The sequence below is a fragment of the Tamandua tetradactyla genome, chromosome X (genome assembly GCF_023851605.1).
Source record: "Tamandua tetradactyla isolate mTamTet1 chromosome X, mTamTet1.pri, whole genome shotgun sequence".
Lineage (NCBI taxonomy): Eukaryota > Metazoa > Chordata > Mammalia > Pilosa > Myrmecophagidae > Tamandua > Tamandua tetradactyla.
The window spans coordinates 133,738,397-133,751,896 of NC_135353.1; the positions used below are offsets into that span (position 1 = coordinate 133,738,397).

The 13,500-nt window shown below is 40.6% G+C and overlaps 1 long non-coding RNA gene across 1 annotated transcript; it reads right to left on the reverse strand.

The window, feature by feature from the left end:
* Positions 1-775: 775 nt before the first annotated feature.
* LOC143670703 (uncharacterized) lies at positions 776-13,047 on the reverse strand. Its single transcript, XR_013169438.1, has 4 exons — positions 12,941-13,047; positions 8,970-9,108; positions 7,851-7,917; positions 776-1,137 (listed from the first exon to the last, which is right to left on the reverse strand). It is a non-coding gene; the product is annotated as an uncharacterized LOC143670703 (long non-coding RNA).
* Between the last annotated feature and the right edge of the window lie 453 nt (positions 13,048-13,500).

Here is a 13,500-nt window from a genome sequence, read left to right on the forward strand (position 1 = left end):
TCCTCTTGTCTCACTGACTATCCCATTACTGATCCCATTGTGAAACCACGTGTCCTCTCCTTCTGGAAGCTTCCATGGCATCCTGGGCTGAACTATTGTGATTTTCCTCTATGCTCTTTTAGCACTCTGGCCCTTACTAAATTATATCAAAATTATCTGTTTATGCTTTTGTTTCCCCCATTAAGTGAGAAGGTTCCAAAAGGAAGTGGCTGTGCTCATTTGTCTTTCTACCCTCAGCAGTTATTATAGAGTACAGCACTCACAGGTATGGAATCATGTTCAATCGTCTTAGGCAAATGTTAAAGACAAAGTAGATTGATTTTCATCATAACAGTTTATTTAGGATTTCATTTTACTGCACACACATTGTTTCTCTTTTATTTAGAGCCCCAGATTCTAAAGGGAGTCCAGGTTATGAAACTGACCTGTGGTGAGGACAATTGAGATTAGAGCTCTACTTTCAAAGAGAAACTTCCAAGCCCTATTCAATTAAGATCTTCCTTGGTCCACTTTTTTAGCTTGCACCATGTGATTATCTTTTACTGACTCGCCCTTGTGTTTGTTTGCGGGTGCTCAGTTCTTACTGAACAGAATGTGCCACACAATTATGCAGCCAGCTCTGCTCCTAAGCAATTCTGTGTTTACAATTGGTAATCCTTTCCTATATTTGTAACTGCAGTGGTTACTATGCAGACCAAGGTTACACACATTTTTCCCTAGGCTTTTCTTTTTTTACATAACAACATGGGAATTCTGGAACTCCTGTGAGCCCACACTAAATAATTTTCATAGGAGAGTTATTATGTTATCAATACATGGAATCTCTAATCCAACATATCTTACATTGTTGCCATAACCTCAGCCTCTCCACACCAACCCAGCATTTGAAATAGAATTGCTACCCTTTCCTCCGTGGTCCTTACTTATACACAAGGACCCTGACTTTGGATTCTGATCTGGAAAATCATACTTGCTTGTTAAACCCTACCTTCTTTGTATAACTCCACTATAATCTTCGATCCATATCCAACGGTGAGGAGCCTGGCAATGTTCTTGGGATGTGTTTCCCCCTTTTCCTTGCCTTCTTGTCCTGGTGGTTGCCCCACTTGGATTTGACCCAGGTTCACTGTTCCAGTCCTTTATGAAAGAGCCATATATCAACAATTGCATATAGCTCTTTCCTTCTTCTCTCATATATCCAAAAAGGCTTTCCCATAAGACTTCCCATTCCCTTAACCCCTATTCTACTGTTCCAACTGGAATTAGGCCCCTTGAAGCATATCTCTGGGCATATTTATCTAGAGATTCCTATTGGTCCTTCTCTTCCTGTGTCTCATCAGCAGGAGACATGGTCAGGGCTTTTGGCTGCTCATCTGAACATTCATCATCTAGAGCAGAAATCAGCAAGCTTTTTCTGTAAAGGCTAGATAGTAAACATGTTCATATTTGTGGGTCATATGGCCTCTGCCGCAACCACTCAACTTTGCCATTGTAGCACGAAAGCAAACAACATATTAACAAATATGCATAACTGTGTTCCAATAAAACTTTATGTACAAAAATAGACAGGGGCTGGAATTGGCCCAAGGACTGTTTGCCTATCTCTGGCCTAGCCTTAAACACCAGCATCTGGAAATGGTTATTTGGTTCTTCAGTAGAGGCATCTGCTTTATGGAACTGAGTTTCATTCCCTTGTAAGTTCCTTTTCATTGATACAATTTTGCATGGCATGGTTATTAAGGATGACTTCTATGGTTAGAACAGAACATAATCTGCCTGAAGGCATTTAAGATCAACTAGAACTATGGCTCCATACATTGGCCAACATTTTATTTTGTGAGTCAACAGATATACTGTGACTGTTGATCACCATTAACCAAGGCCACACTTCCCTAAGGCAAAATTTTATGTGACTAGGGCATTGTTGCACTACCTAACCTGAATACATTGTTGTTAGGCTGGATTTCAGGCATGACATAAGTGGTTTCATTTCCAGATGGCCACCATATGTCCCGATACACATCTTAACAGCCTGTGTTAGAAGTAGAATGTTTCCATGTCTCTCCTGTCCCCTCTTTCTAACTCTGATCACCAGAAGAGACCAAGCCCTAGATTTCTGTGGTTTCTGCAACATGTTGCTGAGGTAAGTTTGGTTTAGAGAAGAAAGGAAGCACAACAGTATGGTGGAAGAAGAACAGAGTTTTGAGGTAGAGAAATCTGGCTTCAACTCCCAGCTCAGCTCACAATTTCAGTTTCTTCATCAGTGACCCAGGGGTAATATTATTGATACCTGCCTCACAGAACTGTTGGGAAGATGTTGTGACATAAAGCATGTAAAAGTACTTGGTGAAGGTTAGTTCAGTCATTTTGGCTTGACCCCTTCCTGCTCCCAATTGTCATAGTCCAGTGGAGCAGTTGGGAAAGAGGGATCTCTAGCTGAGATATGACTAGTCTCTCCTTTAAATGATGGCAAAAATAAAACCTTACCTCTAACTGCAGCACTTTGGATAGACTTAAGCTTAAGTGTCTTCCCAAACGCTATCTCATCTATTCTTACTACAGTCCTTTTTGAGGAAAGCAGAATAGATAGTATTACACCCACTTTTCAGATAAGAAAACTGAGGGAAAGAGTAACTAACTGATTGCCTGGCTGTATAGTGAAGAACCTAGAACTAGAACCTGGGTCTCTTGAACCTAAACTAGAGTCTTCACAAAATTATGTACCTTTCCACTCACAAAAAGAAATACCCACTAGGATTCCCACCCCCAGCTCTATTTTTCATTTAAAAAGATTTCCTTGGAACACAAGTCAGGATGCTATGCATCTGGCTCTTCTTATGGCATCTTTTACCCTGATTCTTGTCTATTTCCTCCCTGGAAACTACATTTAACCCAGAAGAGGCTCATAAAGGTGTGTGGGAGTAGGGAGGATGGAAGGAGAAGCAATTGCTCTCATCACTAAAATAAATGCCAAAAAGAAAAAAAGCTATCTAATTCAGACCATTTAATCTTTTGAGAAGAGAAAAAAGTGAAAGCAAGATCCTGGTTCAGTTGTGTGTTTGCTCAAGTGCTGCTTTTTTCTTTGAAAGTTCAGGAAATGTCCACGAGATCATCATAGAAGCCATAACAGTGTACCTCCACCGCTCATAGGGCTTTGTGATGAGACAGTGTCTTCCTGGCTATCAAACCAAAGTTGCTAGTCTCATCTAGAAGAATATTAATTCTTATCTACTGGCCAAATCAGGTGTGAGTCTGAGAAGCTGATAAATATCCAAGTGGGCACAAGTCAACACAGCACACAGCTTTTGTGTGGTCATCAAAAGCATGGTGCAAGGAGTGGGTTAGTTTGTGTCCCATTTTAATAACTTAGAACTGGCTATCTTACTTAGACCATTGCTAGAGGGTGTAGACAGCAGGAACATATATATGTCATATATATACATGTCATATTTGTGACTAATATATATGATACGTATGTTAGTTCCTATTATCTGATTTTCATTATTGTTATCATATATTCAGTGTTTGAGTAGGGGATAAATTTACATGGTTAAAACAAAATCCATTAAAAAGCATATAAATGGAACACCTTCTCACCCCTTTGCCCAGTCTCCCTTCACCATAGTTAACCACTGTCACATGTTATATTCCATCAAATCTAAGACCCCTTCAATTTCAAGATGAGCCATTATTTAATGTACCACCAAGAAAGAAAACAATGTGATTAATTGTTATTCTAAAATATCATTTGATAGGAAGACATTCTTATTTCACAGATGTCGAGATGTGAAAAAATGCATAACTTAGACTCAATAAACTATTGATATTTCTTGATTTATGTTTCCTAATTTCTTTCTGAATGTGCAAGCAACTGTGAGTATAGATATCAGTTCTATACCCTAATGATAGGAAAGAGTATATTATGTTCTGTTCATATTCACTTAATAAAGTTTATCTTGGCTATCTTGACCTATAATTGCATAGAGATCTCCCCCATTCATTTTTCCAGTTGCATAGTATTTTATTAAATGAATGCGATACAATTTATTTAGTCAGTCCTCTATTGTTGGACATCTTAGGGTTGTGCCCTATCTTGCATAGTTCAAATAATACTGTAATGAAAACACTTGCATGTACATCATTTCACAAGGTGACAAGTATTTCTACAGGAATACAGTCCAAAAATTGAAGACCTGGGTAAAAGAAAATGGGTTAAATAGATTATGCATTTGTAATTTTGATGGAAATTGCTTAAATGTTTACCATAAAGGGTTATATCAATTTACCCTCCCACAACTAAGGTATGAGTATACCTGTTCCCCACAGTTTTGCCAATAGGCAGTTGGTAGAAGTGTGTGTGTGTGTGTGTGTGTATGATACACAAAAATATATGATGGAAAAAAGAAAGAGTTTTTTAGCACAGTTTTATTTTATATTTCTCATATTATGAGTGCAGTTGAACATCTTTTCATAACTTTAAGAGCCATTTGTATTTATGTTTCTGTGAACTAGTTTATATTCTTTTCCCATTTTTCTATTACGTTATTGTTCTTCTCATTGATTTTTCCAGGGAGATTTGTACATTATCTGTAATGTGGGTGGCAACTTTTCTTCTAGTTTATCATTTGTCTTTTACTTTGTTTATTGTATTTTTTTGCTATGCAGAGATTTTAATCTGACTTTAACATAAATAGATCATCCTTTTCTTTTTTGGATTCTGGGACTTGAGTCATAGTTAAAAAGGCCTTGCTCACTCCAAGTTACCAAGAATTCCCCCATGTTTTCCTGTAATAGTGTTTTAAGATTTTACTTTTTTTCATTTGAATTATTTAATCAAATTTGGAATTAATCAATCCATCTTTTCCCACACTGGTTTGTGATGCCCCCTTTATAATAAATTCTTTCTTTTTTTTTTTTACATGGGCAGGCACCAGAAATTGAACCCGGGTCCTCAGGCATGGCAGGCAAGCATTCTTACCTGCTGAGCCACCGTGGCCTGCCCTATAATAAATTCTTATGTGCATCTGTTTCTGTCTCTAGACTTTCCAATCCATTCCATTGGTCTTGGGTCCTCTTATTTATGTACCTATCTATCTATCTATATAGATATATATATATATTTTTGCATGGGCAGGCACCTGGAATTGAACCCAGGTTTCCGTCATGGCAGGTGAGAATAATACCTGCTGAGCCACTATCACACTGCCCCCATCTATATTTTTTAAATTAAAATCCAGTTATAATTTCAGAGGTGCAATCTAAAGGTCACTCTTGAGGACAGGCCACTCTTTTTTAAAAAAACTTTTTATTGTTAAATATAAAATACATACAAAGAAAAGAAAGAAAAACTATGATTTTCAAAGTACACTTCAACAAGTAGTTACAGGACAGATTTCAGAGTTTGTTATGGGTTACCCTTCCACAATTTCAGATTTTTCCTTCTGGCTGCTCCAAAACATTGGTGGCTACAAGAAATATATTTTTCTTTTTTTGTCAAAAATAACATATATATATAAAAGCAATAAATGTCAAAACACATCACAACAATTAGTTGTAGAACAGATTTCAGAGTTTGCTATGGGTTACAATTCCACAATTTTAGGTTTTTACTACTAGCTGCTCTAAGATATTAGAGACTAAAAGAAATATTAATATAATGATTCAGCAATCATACTTGTTTGTTAAACCCTACCTTCTTTGTATAACTCCACTATAATCTTTGATCTTTTCCCCACTCTTTGGGGGTTTTTGGGCTATGCCCATTCTAATTTTTTCATTTTGGAAGGGGCTGTCAATAATATGAGATAGGGGGATGGAACTAGTTGATGTTCTGGAGAGACTGGCCCTCTGCATTTCAGGACATATCTGGTCCAGGGACCCATGTGGAGGTTGTAGGTTTCTAGAAAGTTATTCTAATGCATGGACTCTTTGCAGGATCTTATATATTGCCCTAGGTGTTCTTTAGGATTAACTGCAATGGTCTTGGTTTGGCAAGTTATGGTACCTAGCAATATCTAACTGAAGCTTGCATAAGAGTGACCTCCAGAGTAGCGTCTCGATTATTTGAACTCTCTCAGCCACTGATACCTTATTTGTTACATTTTTCCCCCTTTTGGTAAGGATGGAATTATTGACCCCATGGTGTGGACTGGCCACTTTTAAAGCTCCTACCTAAAAACTTATTTTTGAAACAACCTGCCCTGTTTTATAAACTATGCAGTAAAAAAAAAAAACAACTGGAAAAATGTGCTGTTACTCAAGGAAGACCTCAGGGAGCACTTGATAGAATAGTAATATTGATCATCACAGATTTATCACTTACAGCTTCACACATCAGAACACAGCAATGGCCAATGCCTCTTAACAACAAAGTCCACCGCTCAAACCCCAGTCCCTACATAGCCTCCTTCTGTAGTCTAAGACTTAACTGTACCCAAACTGGATTTCACCCATCTTCCTCTTCCTCTTATCTCTTTAACTTCATTCTGACTTCTCAATCTCCTGTCTTGCCCTCACATGGCTTGCTTTCACCTTCCAGGTCATGATGACTTAGTTCAACTCCACCCTCCTTCCACTAACCTCACGACCAACATCCTGGCACAAACCACCAACATCTCTCTTCTGGTCATAGCCTCCTAACTGGTTTTCCTTCCTCTAGTCTTGCCCTTTCTAATCTAGTCTCCATTTGCAGACAATGATATTTTCAAAGCACAAATCTGGTCACTGCACTGTATTACTTAAATCATTTCAGTGGCTTCCCACTGCTTAGGATAATGGCCAACATCTTTGACGGGGCTAGAAGGTCCTGCATGATCGGGCCCATGACTTTTCCACCTTCATTTTTTTTTTTAATTTAATTTATTTATTTATTTATTTATTTTTACATGGGCAGGCACCGGGAATCGAACCCAGGTCCTCTGGCATCGCAGGCGAGCATTCCTGCCTGCTGAGCCACCGTGGCCCGCCCTCCACCCTCATTTTACCCCCTACTTCCCTTTACTCTCTCTGGTTCAGTCACACTAATGTCCCTTAAGTTCTGCAAACACATTTTTTGCCTGCTGTTCCTTCTGCCTGGAATTCCCTTCTTCCCATTTTTTCCCTATTCATCTCTCAGACCACAAATCCAGCACCATTTCCTTAATGTTTACTGTTTTAAATCTCCCAATCCTATGTTCTTTCTTTTTTATGGTAATTATCTAGGTTTATATATATTTATCTGTATTGTTATTTGATTAATATCTGTGTCTCACAAGCACCATAAGAACAGGGACCATGTCTTTTTAAGCTTTCCCCCAGTATCTAGCATGGTATCTGGCCCAGCACACAGAAAGATGCCATAAACTATTGAGTCTATTAAAATGATGTTAGTATACAATAACATATTTTGACTTACCATTGAGTAGCCATTTATTCATCAGTGATTTTGCTACTCCCATTTACGAGTACCCTTAGTATGTACAAATCACTGAAGTATATCAGAATATGGGTCTAGCCAATAATCTAAGTGATGTCAAACCTTCAGGGAGCTTGTCACTTTGTTTTAGTTATCAAGAGACCTACATTGCCCCTCACTGCCAGCCCCACTTCCTGGCTTCCCTATCAGCCCTGCTTTCACCTCCTCCTGCTGAGCCACCATCGCACTGCCTGACTATATAGTTTTTTGCATTTAACACATGGGAATTTTAACCTCAGGTGGTGCACTACAGGACGATTTCTACCTCCTGGCATTTGTGTCCTTTTGTAGTCCTCTCTAATATTGAATCAGAGCTGGTGTGTATGGTTGATAGAATATAGCAAAAGTGACATTGTGCAACTTCCACATAAGTCATAAAAAGCATTAGAACTTTTACCTTGGGTCTCTTGTATTCTTGCTCTGGAGGAAGTCAGCTACCATGATGTGAGGACACTCAAGCAGCTCTGTGAAAAGAACCATGTGGAGAAGAACTCAGACTTCCAGCCAACAGCCAGCACCAACTTACCATCCCATATGACTGAATCATATTGGATGACGACAAAAAAGTACAACTTCATGAGAGAGCCTGGACACACAAACCACCCAACCAAGCTACTCTTAACTTCCTGACACACAGAAACCATGAGAGACAGTAAATACTTATTGTTATTTTAAGCCACTAAGCTCTGGAGTGATTTGTTAGGCAACCTTAAATACAGGATATAAAGACAAAAACTGGGACCCAGTGCCTGATCTGTGTCTTTAATATTCTGAACACATGATCTTTCTTTTCCCCTTGTTAGTCCCTTTTCTCTATTGCTTCCTGTGAACCGCTCTATTTAGGAAGGAATTTATGTCCCTTTATCTGGGTTCCCTTTATAATGTATACATACATCTACACTAGTCTATATAGGTGCAGTACAGCATAGTGGCTAATGGCATCAGCTCTGGAGACTCAGTGCCTTTGTTCAAATCCCTGCTCTGCTATTTACTACCTGTCAGACCTTCGGAGAGTGATCTAACCTCACCTGCAAAGTGGAAATAATAACGGTATCTATTTCACAGGACTGTTTCCAGTGCTTAACCCAAGGCCTGGCACATAGGAAACCCTACAAAATTGTTGTTATTATTATTATTATACTAACCATGCTGTTTTGATTTGCGGGTTTCATGTCTCAGTCCCCCTTCAGACTGTGATGCCATTTATCTTCATTCTGTCAGCTGCCCAGGGCTACCCAGCACATGGCAGGTGACCAACACATGTATGTCTTACTAGGGTTGCCTCTGAGGAGGTGAAGGCAATTTTACAATCAGGAGCTTGAGTTACAGGAGGACAGAACAGAGATACTGTTTGTAGTACAAGAAAGGGACCAAACAAAACACAAGTCAGAACCAAGATTGGAGCAGAAGGAAAAGGAAGAGGTTTTCCAGCTGCCCAGAGCTGTGGGCCTGGTGGAAGAGCCTGGCAAAGTTGTCCAGATTCTTGCATGAGGGCTGCTTCTTGCCTGCCACTTACTCTTCTTCCAGTTGCCCTGCTTAGCGCTCAGCTTCTGTCGGGAACTTCTGAATGTAAAAGACCCTCAGTTGTTGCTGGCATGGGTGGGGCCTTGTATGATTCTCTTAAATGCACTAAGTTTGGTTTCTCCATCTGGAGGCTAAGGAGAATAATCACAGTTAAGACTCAAGAATGCTGAGAGTTATACGTGATCAAGCTAGTAAAGCAAGTAGCACTGATGGCAGACTTAGAAAGAATCAGATACACATCGGTCCTTTGCTTGGCAAAAATATCTTAGTGAAAACAATGTGGCATTTATTTGTGTCTTGATGCCAAAGAATTTCCATGATTCTCAAGCTTTTCTGCTTCATTTGCAGAAAGAACCAAGGCACGTTTGTGTGCATGGGTGCACAACACACACACACACACACACACACACTTCTTTCTGGAAGAGGTTAACTATTGTGACCAGTACAATTAGCCCCTTTCCATCTAATAACAACCCTATCTAAGGAATTCACAACCATTAATTAGAGGCACCCGGCAATCTTGTGAGGGAGGAAAATTATCGCTCAAACTCTACACGCGTGTGAACCAAGTTGCTCTGGAGTAACCTCAGTCACAAAACCTGGGCCTGAGCAGGAAGAGAACAGGAAGGAGCCTGCCAGCTCCTGGCCCCTCCACACCACCCTTTCCCTCTTCTAGGGCTCCAGGGGGCTGACTGGAGGCCCTGCTGTTGTAAGTTCATTATTAAATAATTTCTCACCAAAAGACGAAAAGGACTCGAAGCTCCACATACAGTGGTTTTTAAAATGCTAGTCTCTCTTCAATAGAAATTGAATTCACTGATGTAGCCCAGGGAAAAGCCAGCTCCTTTCTCTCCTTCAAATGATTCTTTCAGGGTAATATAGCAGTTAAACCTTCAGGTACATAATAGCATGCCGGTCTATTAGCTAAGGCGATTTTATTCTTCAGCTTGCAGCTTCTTGCCTGACAGTTGTCACCTAGACAACCATGTCTCCATGAACTCAAGAGGAGACCGGGGGGTGTCCTCTGAGGAGACAGCCAGCCTGATACATCAAATCTTCTGGTGCGAGGGAACCATTCTTGGGTTTGCGATGTGGAACACACTAAATAATGCATTCAACTGTTGTCTATTCATCTTTTCCATCACCACCACCGCAGGCCCCTCCTTGCCTGTGACCTTGAAACGCTCCTTCAGCTTCAGGCCTTCCCATTCTCCTGTTATCAGCAAATCTGGTTTGGTGTGATGTGTTTATGTGTTTAACAACTTTCCAGCCTTGCAGCTCCCTAGCTATGCTTTTCATTTTGAAACAAAGGAACTGCAAAGGCAGAAAGTTCTTTATACCGATGTGTAAGGAGACTCTAATCAGACAAGTCCCAGCAGACTCTGGTGACTTAATGAGAAGTCGCCATCACGGTCTGCCCCTGCCTGGGAAAGGCCGAGCCCCAAGACAGGAAGGTGAGTCTCCCTGCCTGACCTAAAACAACGAGCAACACCTGGCTAAATAAATCGAGGCGCAAGGAGAACAAAGTGGCAGTGGCAGGACAGTGGGCCACAGCTGCGTCTTCTTCACACCAGGAAGTCATGTGGCATAGTGGATCGAGGGGATCAGCCACTAACTTTGGTCCTTCCCAGGGCTAGGACAGAGAGTCAGGAGGGCCTGACATGGTAGCCGTGAGGTGCAAAGTGAGGTCCACAAAACTTTGGCATCACTGGCGAGGGGATGGGTACCATGAGATGGTTTTTTGGTGTTGAAGAATGCATTTAATTCCATGGACGTTTTGGAGACATGGTTGTCTAAATAACAACTGTTAGGCAAGAAGCTGTAAGTTGAAGAATGTGCAAATGATGTGTAAGCTGAAGAAATAGTCTTAGCTAATAGAACTGGCATGTTATGATGTATTCATGCAACAAATATTGAGTGTCTATGTGTTTTCCTCTGTACTCACTGAACCAACCTGGCAAAGATCCCTACCCTCATGGAGTTTACACAGTTGTGAAATAAATGGTGCTATATATTCTTTGATTTGCTTGAACTTGCCTGGTAGTGTTCCCTGGAGGTGCTTGCAAGATGAGATGAGGAGTTTGGAGGAAGAAGCCCACTTGTTTCAATTTATCAATCTATCTCAAACATCATGCACATCAAACAAAGTAAGCTAAACTGCCAGTTCTTGATGTGGACCTTCGTGACTACCAGGACTTCACAACATAGACCTTGACCTTCTCTTTTACAGCTGTAGTGACCATGCTGCCAGCCCAAGAGCCCTCCTTATGGGGAATCATGCAGTGGTGTGCTACAGCTAGCACATACCACCTCACTCCATGTCCAGTGATGTCATGTGGATAGCTTGGAGTTAGCCATGGTGGGAGCATCTATACCATGGAAATCACCAAACATGACAAATTCAGGCTTGTTTGTAAGCTGGTTTATCAGTACATCACCAGAACCGCTCCTCCCCCAGGTCCAAGCAATTCTTCTTGGTCACTGATATTTGGGTGGGATGACACCATGCTCCCCAATCTAATATGTGACCCAGTTCTAGCCAAACATAGTGAAGACCATAATTGGTGCAGGGATGGGCACATGGCCCACAATAGACCTATCAAAGCCTTCCCCATGATTTTGATCAGATCTACCAAAAAAAATGCTCTTCTGTAAGATCAAGAGGAAAAAAGGATCATGTAAGCCGAGAGCTTCCATCTTTTCCACACATTCTCTCAACCAGCCAGATAATAAAGTCAACACCAAGGAGAACAGAACCAAGACATGGACCTAAGATGTAGCTCCAGTAGCACTGTTTGAGCACCTGGAGCTAGCTGATCTCTGCACAGTGATATAACTCACATCTAACATGAATTCCTTTTTTTTTTGTTTTTTTGCATAAGCTGAATTGGTATTTTGTCACTTGCAACTGAAAGAATCCTAATTACTATATATCTTTTCCCTTACATCTTCCTCCTCTACAAACTGGATTGGTTCTTGAGTAGACAGTAGGAGATAATGCCAATGCCCTTCCCTTTGGCACTCACTGTTATGTAGCCTGATGCCTTCTTACCATAAGCAAATGAGACTCCTTGCTTGAGCACTTTCTCTGACTTCAGGGGAATGCTCAGGCCATAGGTGGGAGAGGACAGAATGCCAGGTAATTAAAAAATATAGGGTCAGTCGTAAACCAATGATTGACAGAGTTGGTGGATAAATCTCCCAGCTTCCTAGCCCTCATATTGGACTTTGAGGCATGATCCCCACCATCTTCCCTAGGTCCTCAGCAGGATTGAGCCTCAGTTGCCCAGAAAATAATACAAACCTTAATTGCTATTGCTAATGCTTCTAGGAATAAGGGATTTTATGGAGCAAATTTCAGAAGAGTGGTATGGCTTAGGGGAAAACCTGAACTTGGAGTGTGAGTTCCTACGTGGAATACCAGTAACATTTTTTGATACTCCGAATTGGTTTCCTTCCCTTTCCTGTCTCAATTCTTTGCTCCCTACTGGTGCTTCCTGGAATCACCTACAAAATAAATGCAACCTAGGGAAATAGAAAGTAGCCAAATAATCAAGTAAATATGACTAATGATTACAACAAACAAAACCATTTTGTTCTTCCCCTTCTAATAGCCTCCCTTTATGGTTTCTAAGCTAAAGTGTTGTTTTACTTGTTTTGTGTTACCAAATGCCTGACTACAGAGTTAATTTGCAAATGAGGAAAGACAATTGCTATTCAGAACTAAAAGTGGGAATCATAGTCCTGCTTTTAGGCCACTATCACAAATTCTAATGTCCTCTAGCTTTGGTTTTGGCTATGAAATTTTATAAAAATCTGTACTCAGCTAGAGGTTTTCTTTGGGGCACCAGTGAATGCTAGAGCAAAGCTTTTACTGGTTTTCTTTTGTGAGAAAGTTAGCCTGGGCAGCTGGAGATAGTAGCACATTAAAACAGCTCCCACCCTTGGTTTGTTTATTCTTACCTCAGATTGGTGGAGACGCCTCAGCTAAGAGGTGCACAGTTGTTGGAGAAGTCAGGGATGGAACTGCCTTTTCCCAAAAGGAGAGGCAGACTCTCTGAGCATGTGAAACTTTGGAGTACGCATGCTCACAAAATCAGCCAGTACTGTGAAAACCACACCTATCCTCCCTAGGAAACAGGATGAGAAAATAACTATCCTAGACATTGGACTGCCAAACCTTAGCAACTCCCAACACCTAGATACCTGTATTTTTCCAAATATGTATTTGGGAGTAATTTCCTGCTGCAATACAGTTCTGTTAGATGGGTATGCTTCTAACTTCATAGTAAATAGGTAAGGAGGGACTAATCAAAGAAATTTAAGTGAACGACTGAGATACCAGATGAAAATAATACAAACCTTAATTGCTATTGCTAATGCTTCTAGGGATAAGGGATCTTTACGGGGCAAATTTCAGAAGAGTGGTATGGCTTAGGGGAAAACCTGAGCTTGGAGTGTGAGTTCCTGCGTGGAATACCAGTTCTGTCACTGCCAAGCTGGCTGGTAGCATGTACAGTAGT